Source organism: Pongo pygmaeus, chromosome 20, assembly GCF_028885625.2.
Source record: "Pongo pygmaeus isolate AG05252 chromosome 20, NHGRI_mPonPyg2-v2.0_pri, whole genome shotgun sequence".
In the NCBI taxonomy this organism is placed as follows: Eukaryota; Metazoa; Chordata; class Mammalia; order Primates; family Hominidae; genus Pongo; species Pongo pygmaeus.
Window position 1 is genome coordinate 59937474 of NC_072393.2, and position 12318 is coordinate 59949791.

The following is a 12318-nucleotide window of genomic DNA, read 5'->3' on the forward strand; positions in this document are numbered from 1 at the left end:
GTGCCTACTTATTATATTGGGCCCTAGAAACCGCATGCTTTCCTGGTCCTGTTTGTCCAAGGACTCCACCCTAAAGCCAGTAATCTCAAATAAATAAATAAACACCTAAATCAAATATTTTGAAAGAACAATAAAAACTAATGCCTTTTAGTTCACTTAACTTTAGTAATCTTTGGGAAATAAAAAGTTTTAAAGATTATTGGGAAAAATGAAGACATTTAGTCTAAAGTAGGCAGGTCAGATATTAGGTTTGTTCAATGCTTTAAGGTCATCAACTGCTTCTTAGGCTTTTGAAAATTGTTCAATTTACCTACTTTGGAGCATTAGATTCTAGATAAGGCCTGGGAACATGTGGAATTAGCCATGCACTCTATCTATGCAAAGGTTATAAAGAAAAGAGATTTTTTTTTAATTAACAAAAACCACAGGTGGTTGTGCTCCGCCTACCCAGCACAGCAGGTGAGATGGTGCACCCTCAGTGGACTAAAGAGGCCACGGGATCCCACCTCAGCCGGATAGCACGCTGGCCTTCACCTTCATTGCGCCATGGCAGCTTTCATGTGAGCCACTGACTCGTGCACATGTTAGACTCTTTGGTCTATAAGAAAGCATCTTGTATGGTAAATTGTTGTTCTAAAGTAAAATAACTGGTTTGTTCAAAAAGGGGATGTTAAGGACAAGTCAGAAAGTCAAAGCATGTTGTAGATGGTCTGAGAAAGTCGTGAAATGGTTCGTGAAAGAAAATTTAAGCCACCAAAAGTAAAAGTTGCTAGTTACCATTATAACATATGATTGAAACTACTGAAAAAATAGTTTTACATGGAAAGTGTGTGAGAAGAGTGAAACATGTTTTTGGTAAAAGATTTTAAAAAGGCAGGAGAATGTAAATGTAAATTTTCACCTAGTTTAGAGGGTTATGTGATTTTTAAGTTAGATAAGAATAAGCTCACGGTTTGAACAAGTTGTGGAAGGTTTGTAAAAATTAATCTTGCAAAAAAAATTCTGTGTGCGAACATGTTGACTAAATTTAAAGGGCTGTTTTCCAGTTTTCCATAAATTAAAACATTGACGTAAAAGGACAAACAGGGTTTCTTTTTTTGTTTTTTTTTTGTTGCCCAGGCTGTGGGCAACTATGCAGCCAGGCACGTTGGTGCATGCCTGTAATCCCAGCTACTCAGGAAGCTGAGGCGGGAAAATTGCTTGAACCCGGGAGGCAGAGGTTGCAATGAGCCATGATCGCACCACTGCATTCCAGCCTGGGTGACAGAGCAAGACCCTATCTCGAAAAAGAGAAAAAAGAAAAGCAATAGCTCCCTGGGTGTCAGGTATCAGTGAGAATGGGTAGTCAGGTCTTCTCTGACTCCTAGGACATTCCTCTCTCTGTCTTTGTAAGTTGAATTCCTTGTTAGAACTCCATCTTGTTAAAGGGGCCTCGCACCTGCCCTTGCCTTCTCCAGCAACCCTCCTTAATCCTCTCCAAACTTCCATCTCCAGACCACACGGATTCTCCTCATGAGTGCCCTGGGTGGACATTGGTGAAAGGTCACTGCCTTCAGGACACACCATAGGTACAGTCACCAAGGTAACCCAGTTCAAAGAAGAGCAGGATGTTGGGTATTTACAATGGAGATCTAGCAATTGGTCCAAACCAGTCAGTGCTGGCATGCACCGTTCATCGTGCCATCAGTGGCAAGATGGAGATCTGGCAATGTATGGGCTCACAGTAAGATACACGCCCTGTGCCATTCCACCCTATCATTGGAAAAGGGGTCTTCTTTTCTTCTTTTTCTTTTTTTTTTGGAAACAGGGTCTCACTCTGTTGCCCAGGTTGTAGTGTAATGGTTCAATCTTGGCTCACTGCAGCCTCTGCCTCCTGGGGTCAAGTGATCCTCTCACCTCAGCCTCCTGAGTGGCTGTGATCACAGATGCCTGCCACCACGCCTGACTAATTTTTTTTTCTTTGTTTGTTTTATGTTTTTTGAGACTGAGTCTTGCTCTGTTGCGCAGGCTGGAGTGCAATGGCGCAATCTCGGCTCACTGCAACCTCCACCTCCCGGGTACAAGCAATTCTCCTGTCTCAGTCTCTCAAGTAGCTGGGATTATGGGCGCCCGCCACTACGCCCGCCTAATTTTTGTATTTTTAGTAGAGATGCGGTTTTGCCATGTTGGCCAGGCTCGTTTCGAACTCCTGACCTCAAATGATCTGCCCGCCTCGGCTTCCCAAAGCGCTGGGATTACAGGTGTGAGCCACTGCACCCAGCCAATTTTTGTATTTTTTTTTTTTTTTTTTTTTTTTTTTGTAGAGACAGGGTTTTGCCGTGTTGCCCAGGCTGATCTTGAACTCCTGACCTCAGGTGATCGCCTTCCTCGGCCTCCCAAAGTGTTGGGATTACAGGTGGGAGCCACCATGTCCAGCCGCTTTTTCTTAAAAAAAATTTTTTTTTTTTGACATAACAGACAACACCACTCTTATTTTTTTATAGAGATGGGGTCTCACTATGTTGACCGGTCTGGTCTTTTTAAATCTTATTTTTTTGAGACGGAGTCTCACTCTGTCACCCAGGCTGGAGTGTAGTGGCGGGATCTTGGCTCACTGCAACGTCTGCACCCCAGATTCAAGTGATTCTCCTGCCTCAGGCTTCCAAGTAGCTGGGATTACAGGCTCATGCCACATCGCTGGCTAATTTTCTTTTTTTTTTGTATGTTTTTAAATTTCATTTTTTAAGTAGAGACAGGGTTTCACCATGTTGGCCAGGCTGGTCTTGAACTCCTGACTTCAGGTGATCCACCCTCGTCGACCTCCCAAAGTGCTGGGATTAGAGGCATGAGCCACCATACCCAGCCTTCCTGCTATTTTTGAAGTACCTGTACCAGGCTGGTTTCTCTGGGTGAGGGGAGTGGTCAGGCAGAGGCAGGCCCCGTCATGGTAAGCAGCTAGGAGACCCTGTCAATCTCCGTAGACGTAGATCAAGCAATTATTACTGCAGAAATTGCAGGAGCAGATTCTGCAGCATGTCAGATCCAAAGAAGCTTCCCTTGCAAGTTGGTAACCTTGAGGGCTTCAATACCACACAGAGTTGGTCTAGGTGATGGCTGGCCATCCAGGCATAATAATTTGGGGAACAATTCCAGGATGGAGGTTATGTTGCTAGACTTGTTTGTCCAGGAAAGTGGTAGACAGGAAGTTCCTGTCTGCACACATGTCTCCTGGCTCCAGCCCTTTCCCCTGTCCATCTGTCCTACAGACTCCGCCTCAGGCATGTTGTCTTGGAGGACGTGCAGAAAGGCAGCCATGCACTTTCTAGGTTTCAGTGCCATCTTAGAGTCACTGGTCACCAGGTCTGGGTCAAAGGGGAGTCTCTGGCTGTCAAGACTGGACTGGGAGGAATCACATCGCTTCTTCACCATCAGCTTTATCTGCTTTGCCTTTTCCGACTTCAGCTTTCTCTGCAGGGCATATCAGCAGGGTTGACAAAGATTGATATCTTTTTGTTATCCTCGTCCCTAATCTTGCCACTGACATTCTTTAGTGCCTAGGCGATGCTGGCATTCTCCACAAAGATGTGGGCCTGCATTTTCTCATAGTGAAACTGAATCAGGAGGAAGGGGCATTGCATTGACTCTGAATCAAATTCAGCAGCCACGTCTCCTCTTATTTTATGCAGATCTTGAACTAGCAGCTCCCTAAGGTCCAGTCTGGCCTGTTTCCCTCTGTTCTTTTCTCTGGAGGTTTTTGGCGCTTTCTCTGTGTTAACATGGGTTTGGTCTTGTTTATGGAAACTGCCTCTCCATGGCTGGGCGCGGTGGCTCACGCCTGTAATCCCAGCACTTTGGGAGGCCAAGGCTGGCGGATCACCAGAGGTCAGTTCGAGACCAGCCTGGCCAACATGGCGAAACCCCGTCTCTACTAAAAATATAAAAAAATTAGCCAGGTGTGGTGGCAGGCGCCTGTGGTCCCAGCTACTCAGGAGGCTGAGGCAGGAGAATCGCTTGAACCCAGGAGGCGGAGGTTGCAGTGAGCTGAAATTGTGCCATTGCACTCCAGCCTGGGTGACAGAGTGAGACTCCGTTTAAAAAAAAAAAAAAAGTAAGTAAATAAATAAATGTTGGTATTATGTAGCCATGTTATGTAGTTTTGCATAGCCTTTCTCTGTCTTATAGCTATGAAAGACAATTTCCAAAACATAGCCTGGAATGGAGAATTGAAGATAAAGTGAGAACTGTTGGGCATAGTAACCTAAAAAGGGATCCCCTCTGGTGTGGAAAGATTGTTCCAATGCAAAATGGACTGAGAACCAGAGATGTCAGTTGTTTGAGAGCTGGAATCTTCAGAAGAGGTAGATCAGATTTGCTCAGGAAATAATGGGTCCTACCATCACAGCGGGTACGGATGGGGCTACAAGGTGAGAGAGGCTGGATAGGAGAGTATTTAAGGAAAAAAAAAAGGTGGAAAAGGACCAAAGGACAGTCTGTGAGACCCCAGGGAATGCATTAAACCTGATGAATTTCTGAACAATGACATCTGATATTCGGGCTTCCGTTGTTTCTTTTTGTGCTGTAATCTTCCGTGTTTTCTCTGCACATAGCTCAGTAAAGCTCTATTCACCAGTTAACCTAGAGTCTGTCTTGAGATAAGCAGGGAGGGCTGTGACGGCTGCACAAGGGCGGACGGAGTAGTTTGTAGACCTGAAAGGGAAATTGTAAGAGCTGGCAGATCTTAACCAGGAGAGGGAGCCCCTTTCCACAGCCTAGAAGCTTCTGAACTCATTTAAATGGAACTGAATTATATGAAGTCAAATGTTAGTTGGGGAAAAAGTCAAACTTTATTTTATTATTTATTTATTTATTTGTAATTGTATGTGTATACATATATTTTTTTTGATTTTTTTAAATTATGATCTCTGTGATAGTACCAAATCAAACTTTTTTTGGAGACAGAGTCTTGCTCTGTCACCCAGGCTGGAGTGCAGTGGCGTGATCTTGGCTCACTGCAACATCCGCCTCCCAGGTTCAAGCAATTCTCCTGCCTCAGCCTCCTGAAGAGCTGGGATTACAGGTGCATGCCACCATGCCCGGCTAATTTTTGTATTTTTAGTAGAGATAGGGTTTTACCATGTTGGCCAGGCTGGTCTTGAACTCCTGACCTCAGGTGATCCACCCACCTTGGCCTCCCAAAGTGTTGGAATTAATGGCACGAGCCACCACGCTGGCCCAAACCCTGTTTTTTACTGGAGAGATAAGGTAGCCCTAAGTAAAAAAGACCCTGTTTCACTTCTTTTGGATATACCTAGGGGTGACATTGCTAGATCATTCTGCAATTCCCCCCCCCCTTTTTTTTTTTTTTGCAGGGGGGCAGATGGAGTCTCACTCCCAGGCTGGAGTGCAATGGTGTGATCTCGGCTCACTGCAACCTCTGCCTCCTGGGCTCAAATGGCTCTCCTGCAGTGAGGAGCTGGGATTACAGGCGCCTGCCACCACACCCTGCTAATTTTTTTTTTTTTTTTTTTTTTGTATTTTTAGTAGAGACGGGGTTTCACCATGTTGGCCAGGCTGGTCTCGAACTCCTGACCTCGTGATCCGCCCGCCACAGCCTCTCAAAGTGCTGGGATGACAGGCATGAGCCACCGTGCCCAGTAGATCATTCTGTAATTCTGTGTTTAACTTTCCCCCCCAAACTTAACTGAAGTGATATTTAACTTTCTGAGGAATCACTAAATCAAAGGTGACTTTTGAGACAAATACAGGAAGTGGAGGTGCTTTTCCTCATGTAGATGAAGACATTCTAAACCCAGAACTGAAAACACACATGGAATCCTTTTAAGTATCAGGATGCCTCGGTGGACAAAATGGATATATCCAACTTCTCAAGGAGCTTAATATTCAGGATTAAAGCTGAGGTGAGCTGAGGTGATTCACGCCTGTAATCCCAACATTTTGGGAGGCCGAGGCAGGCGGATCACTTGAGTCCAGGAGTTTAAGACCAGCCTGGGCAACATAGTGAGACCCCTCCCCACTGCCCCCGTCTCTACAAAAAATAAAAAAATTACAGACCCATGGTGTAGTCCCAGCTACTTGGCAGTCAAAAGTAGGAGGACTGCTTGAACCCAGGAGCGGGTTGAAGCTGCAGTGAGCCTTGATTGTATCACTGAACTTTAGCTTGGGAGGCAGTGAGATCCTGTCTCAAAAAAAAAGAAAGGAAGAATTTCTCTCTCCCAACTTCCCTTGGTTTCGCCTCTCCCCCCGGCTAAAAAGTGACTGGAGACCTTTTAAAAAACTTCCTACTCTCCACAGAATGGGATTATAGCCCCGAGATGATCCATGAAAGATTTTCAGGAAGAATGAAGAGTTTAAGGAGTGAAGGTTCTAAAACAGTGTCACAAAGAAATCCATTCATCTCTTTGAAGGCTGGGTATTTGGAAAAAGAGAGAAAGAAAACTTCATTCAGAGAGCGCTCGCCTGTATTTAGGAGTGTTTGGAGAGGGTGGGGCGACTATAGAATTAGGGTAAAGTTCAGTGTCTTGCAAATCAGCCCTGAAATAGCCCTGATCCCTGCCGGCCTCTCTGGTTTCCCAAACCCTCCACTAGCTTTCAAATTTGCATTAAAAAGCTTTTGTCTTGTTCATCCTGTTCTTTCTTTCTTTCCTTTCTTTCTTTCTTTTATTCATTTATTTATTTATTTATTTTGAGACGGAGTCTGGCACTGTCGCCCGGGCTGGAGTGCAATGGCGCGATCTCCGCTCACTGCAGCCTCCACCGCCCGGGTTCAAGCGATTCTCCTGCCTCAGCCTCCCGAGTAGCTGGGATTACAGGCGCCCGCCGCCATACCCGGCTCATTTTTTTAATTTTTAATAGAGATGGGGTTTCTCCATGTTGGCCAGGCTGGTCTCAAACTTCTGACCTTGTTATCCACCCGCCTCGGCCTCCCAAAGTGCTGGGGTTACAGACGTGAGCCACTGCAGCCGGCCTTATTTCTTTTCTTTTTTCTTTTTTGAAACAGAGTCTCACTCTGTCACCTGGGCTGGAGTACACTGGCGCGATCTCGGCTCGCTGCAACTTCCGCCTCCTGGGGTTTGAGTGATTTTAGTGCCTCAGCCTCCCAAGCAGCTGAGAATACAGGCATGTGCCACTGCGCACGGCTAATTTTTTGTATTTATGGTAGAGACGGGGTTTTGCCACGTTGGCCGGGCTGGTCTCCAACTCCTGGTCTCAAGTGATCTGCCCACCTCGGCCTCCCAAAGTGCTGGGATTACAGGCGTGAGCCACTGCGCCAGGCCCTCATTCTGTTACTTCTTTCTTTTTTCATTTAAGTTCTGGGATACACGTGCAGGATGTGCAGGTTTGCTACATAGGTAAATGCGTGCCGTGGTGGTTTGCTGAACCTATATGACCCAGGTATTAAGCCTCACAGCCATTAGCTATTTGTCCTGATGCCCTTCCGCCTCCTGCCCATTCTTTGTTATTTCTTCATATTCCAATTAATGTTCATTTTGAGCACCTGGCTCTGGCCAGGCAAGGTTCCAGTCTGGAGTCAAACTGAGGAAAGTATTACCTTTCACAGACACTTAGACCGTGTTGGGAGGAGAGAATCATGGTCCTCCACATGCGTGTGGGTGTGTTATAAACCCCAGGAAGGTAAATACTAAGCAAAGGCGTGCACAGATAATTATTGCAACTGATGATTCCACGTCAATTGTACTGTACTGTGAGCAGATTTATAGGCTGCTGTGACAGGGGCCATCACCTGGTACGAGAGTGCTGGCTTCCTCTTGAAGAGGTGACTTTAAATTGTGAATTGAATAGATGAAAGGATATTGGCCAAGTGGAGGAACTTTGAGGGGAGGGGGTAGGGTGTCCTGGTTGGGAGGATATTACGTACAGAAATTAGGGAGTGGTGACAGCATTGACTCTTCTAGTAATTGTCTGGGTGTGGTAACTCAGGACTGTAATCCCAGCACTTTGGGAGGCTGAGATGGGAGGATTGCTTGAGCTTGGGAGTTCCAGATCAGCCTGGGTAACACAAGGAGATCTAAAAATTAAAAAACACGTAGCTGGGTGTGGTGGCTCATTCCTATAATCCCAACAACTCGACTCAGGAGGCTGAAGTGGGAGGATCCCTTAAGGTCAGGAGGTTGAGGCTGAAGTGAGCTAGCACTTTGGGAGGCCGAAGTATGTGTATTACTTGAGGCCAGGAGTTCAAGACCAGGCTGGCTAACATGGTGAAACCCCACCCCTACTAAAAATAAAAAAATTAGCCAGGCATGGTGGTGCGCGCCTGTAATCCCAGTGACTCGGGAGGCTGAGGCAGATGAATCACTTGACCCCTGGAGGCGGAGGCTGCAGTGAGCCAAGATCATACCACTGCACTCTAGCCTGGGCAACAAGAGTGAAACTCCATCTCAAAAAAACAATAATAATTAAAACAATTTTTTTTAAATAAAAAAATTAACAAATGACCCGCACATCTGGGGTGAAGTGAGACGAGGCTGGCGGCATAGCTCTGTCACCCATGGTTAGGATTAATTAAGCTCGGCTTTAAAGGCTGAATCTTAGCCTCCTGGGTTTTAATTTTGACTTCTCTACTTCTCAGCCATGTTTTCTTTTGTTTTGTTTGCTTGAGGAGGGACAAATCAGGCCAGCATTGAGCCTGTTTCCCCCATGTGTCAACTGGGGTTGATAATTACAAGATTAAATGATGCTTGATTTTAGCATCTGGTCAGCCCATCATTCATTTCAAGAGTATTGACTGGGCTTCAGGGTAGATTCCATGTTAGTACTGGGGACACCATGGTGGGAGGGAGACTGGGTCTCCACCCTCCTACAGTTATAGTCTAGGCCTGCAGTTAAGCAGATTTTTGTGCAGGAATCAAACCCACTACACTACCTGTCAGAAATCAAGCCCTGTTCCGCGCACTGGGAAACTCAGAATTTAAAAGGGATGTGCCAGGTCTCTGTCTTTGCGGAGCATTATCGATCAGTAGGAGAGAGAAAATAAACGACCAAACACCTAAGACAATTGTAATAGCAATAAGGTGATATCAATAAAATGAAACAGAACAACAGAAATAGGGTAGATGGGCCAGGCACAGTGGCTCACGCCTGTAATCCCAGCACTTTGGGAGGCCGAGGCGGGCGGATCACGAGGTCAGGAGATCGAGACCATCCTGGCTAACATGGTGAAACCCCGTCTTTACTAAAAATACAAAGAATTAGCCGGGCGTGGTGTATTTATATTTATTTGTATTTGTATTTATTACAAAGAAATAAATAGAGTAGATGGTCTTAGAAATGACAAGGAATCCCAATGAGAGGTTCTACCTGGGACACAAAATAGAAAAATGGGAAATCATAATAAGCTCTGGAATTGGGACAGTGGTATTGTTTATTTCCTAGTCATGGCAAATCTAATGTAAAATATGGACATTAAAGGAAACTGGGTGGAGAACATAGAGAACTTTCTGTACTTTTTGCAACTTTTCTATAAGTCTAAATTTATTCGAAGGCCAGGCGCGGTGGCTCATGCCTATAATCCCAGAACTTTAGGAGGCCGAAGCAGGCAGATCACTTGAGCTCAGTAGTTTGAGACCAGCCTGGGCAAAAAAGTGAGACTTCATCTCCACTAAAATTTAAAAAAATTAGCTGGCTTTGTTGGTGAGCACCTGCACCAGACTGGTTAGCCTGGGAAGCATAGTGAGACCCCGTTTCTATAAATAAGATAAAAGTCAGCTGGGTGCCAGGTGTGGTGGCTAATGCCTGTAATCCCAGTGCTTTGGGAGGCCGAGGCGGGCGGATCACCTGAGGTCGGGAGTTTGAGACCAGCCTGACCAACATGGAAAAACCCCGTCTCTACTAAAAATACAAAAATTAGCCGGGCGTGGTGGCACGCGCCTGTAATTCCAGCTACTAGGGAGGCTGAGGCAGGAGAATCACTTGAACCCGGGAGGTGGAGGTTGCAGTGAGCCGAGATCACTCCACTGCACTCCAGCCTGACTACAGAGCAAGACTCCATAGAGGGGTATTGCATGCATGTAATCCCAGCTACTGTGGAGGCTGAGGCAGGAGAATCACTTGAACCTGGGGGGTGGAGGTCACAGTGAGCCAAGATCATGCTATTCCAGCCTGGGTGACAGAGTGAGACTCCCTCTCAAAAAAAAAAAAAGAAAGAAAGAAAGAAAAACATGCATTTACAGAAGCTAGGAAAATCAAATTCAGGGAGGAGGCTGGAGGGCAAAGAGTGGGTGTGGCCAGACTTTAATCCATTCTCCATCTGTGGGTGGTCCCTGGGGTATAAAACAGCTCCAGGGCCCCTGCCCTGCCTTTCACCCTCAGGATGGGAAGTCCTCCCAGAGTTCAGTAAGTATTGGCTTCCCATGGCGTTTCTGTACTTCCCACGTAGTCACATGAGCCTCACATTTAGATTGTAAGAGTCCCCCTAAAATCTCCAACACTGAGTCCTCTCTATTTGTAGTCATGACTCCCACACCTTGATTCTCTGCCCCTAATACTCTTTTTTCTTTTTTTTTGAGACGGAGTTTCACTCTTGTTGCCCAGGCTGGAGTGCAGCAACCTCCGCCTCCTGGATTCAAATGATTCTCCTGCCTCATTCCTCCTGAGTAGCTGGGATTACAGGCATGCACCACCATACCCAGTTGATTGTTTTTGTATTTTTGGTAGAGGTGGGGTTTCACCATGTTGGCCAGGTCTCAGACTCCGAGCCTCAAGTGATCTGCCCTCCTCAGCCTCCCAAAGTGCTAGGATTACAGGTGTGAGCCACCATTCCTGGACTGCATTACTGATTTTTTAAAATTTTTGGATTTTGTTCAATTAGTGATTGAGTCTCACTGTGTTGCCCAGATGGGGTTGTCTCCCAGGCTGGAGTGCAGTGGTGAGATCATGACTCACAGTAGCCTCAACCTCCCTCACCCCAGCGACCCGTGTAGTTCAGATGGCAGGCATGCACGACCATACTCAGCTATGTATTTTATTTTATTATTATTATACTTTAAGTTTTAGGTTACATGTGCACAATGTGTAGGTTTGTTACATATGTATACATGTGCCATGTTGGTGTGCTGCACCCATTAACTCGTCATTTAGCATTAGGTATATCTCCTAATGCTATCCCTCCCCCCTTCCCCCCCCTTTTTTTTTGTGGGGTTAGGGTCTCCCAACATTGTCTAGGCTGGTCATCAACACCTGGGTACAAACATCCTCTCACCTCGGCCTCTGAGCCACCGCACCCAGTAGATTTTAGGCTCATTTTATTTTTTATTTAGGTGTCCACAAAGGCAGTTTTTTTTCTTTTCTTTACTTTTTAAAGAGACAAGGTCTCACTCTGTTGCCCAGAGTGGAGTGCAGTGGCCAGATCTTGGCTCTCTGCAACCTCTGCCTTCCCGACTCAAGTGATCCACCTTCGTCTCCTGAGTAGCTGGGACTATAGGTGTGCACAAACACACCCAGCTGATTTTTAAAACTTTTGTAGAGAAGGGGGCCTCAGTATGTTTCTCAGGCTGGTTTTGAAGTCCTGTGCTCAAGCACTCCTGCCTTGGCCTCCCAAACTGCTAGGATTACAGGTGAGCCACCACACCAGGCCTGTCCATGTAATTTAAAAGGTGCTGGACGTGTGCGGTGGCTCACGTCTGTAATCCCAGCACTTTGGGAGGCTGAGGTGGGTGGATCACGAGGTCAGGAGTTCGAGACCAGCCTGGCCAATATGGTGAAACCCTGTCTCTACTAAAAATAGAAAAATTAGCCAGGTGTGGTGGCACGCGCCTGTAATCCCAGCTACTTGGGAAGCTGAGGCAGGAGAATTGCTTGAACCCAGGAGGCAAGAGGCTGCAGTGAGCTGATGATTGCGCCATGGCACTCCAGCCTGGGCGACAGAGCAAGACTAAGAAAAAAAGAAAAAGAAAAAGAAAACAGAAAGTAATTTAAAAGGTGTTATTCAGGAAGGTGTTATTCAGACTGAGGATGCCCAAAGTGCTGGGATTACAGGCATGAGCCCCAGGGCAGGCCTAGGATTTGCATTACAAGGCTCTGCATTGTTCCTGAGAACTGGAGAGAATGCTCAATCTACCTTTCACTATTGAGCAAAATTCAGATGTCAGTTTTAAATCTCTTATCTTCTGCATAGAGGATGTGCTTGCAGTTTCCAGGTACTGGACAATACAGGGAGGGTACTTCTCAGTCTGTGGCGCTCAGCCTTGGGGGCACTTTCTGGTGCCAGAATGAAAGTGCTGTCATAGCTGAGGTCCAATGACTGAGGCGAGCACCGAAAAAACACCATGGTGGGGAGGGGGGCTCCAGGAGCCACTACAGGTA

At 46.2% G+C, this 12318-nt stretch overlaps 1 pseudogene; it reads right to left on the bottom strand.

The window, feature by feature from the left end:
• The window catches only part of LOC129021107 (nuclear RNA export factor 3-like), a 113632-nt pseudogene that overhangs the window by 1840 nt on the left and 99474 nt on the right, over positions 1–12318 (bottom strand).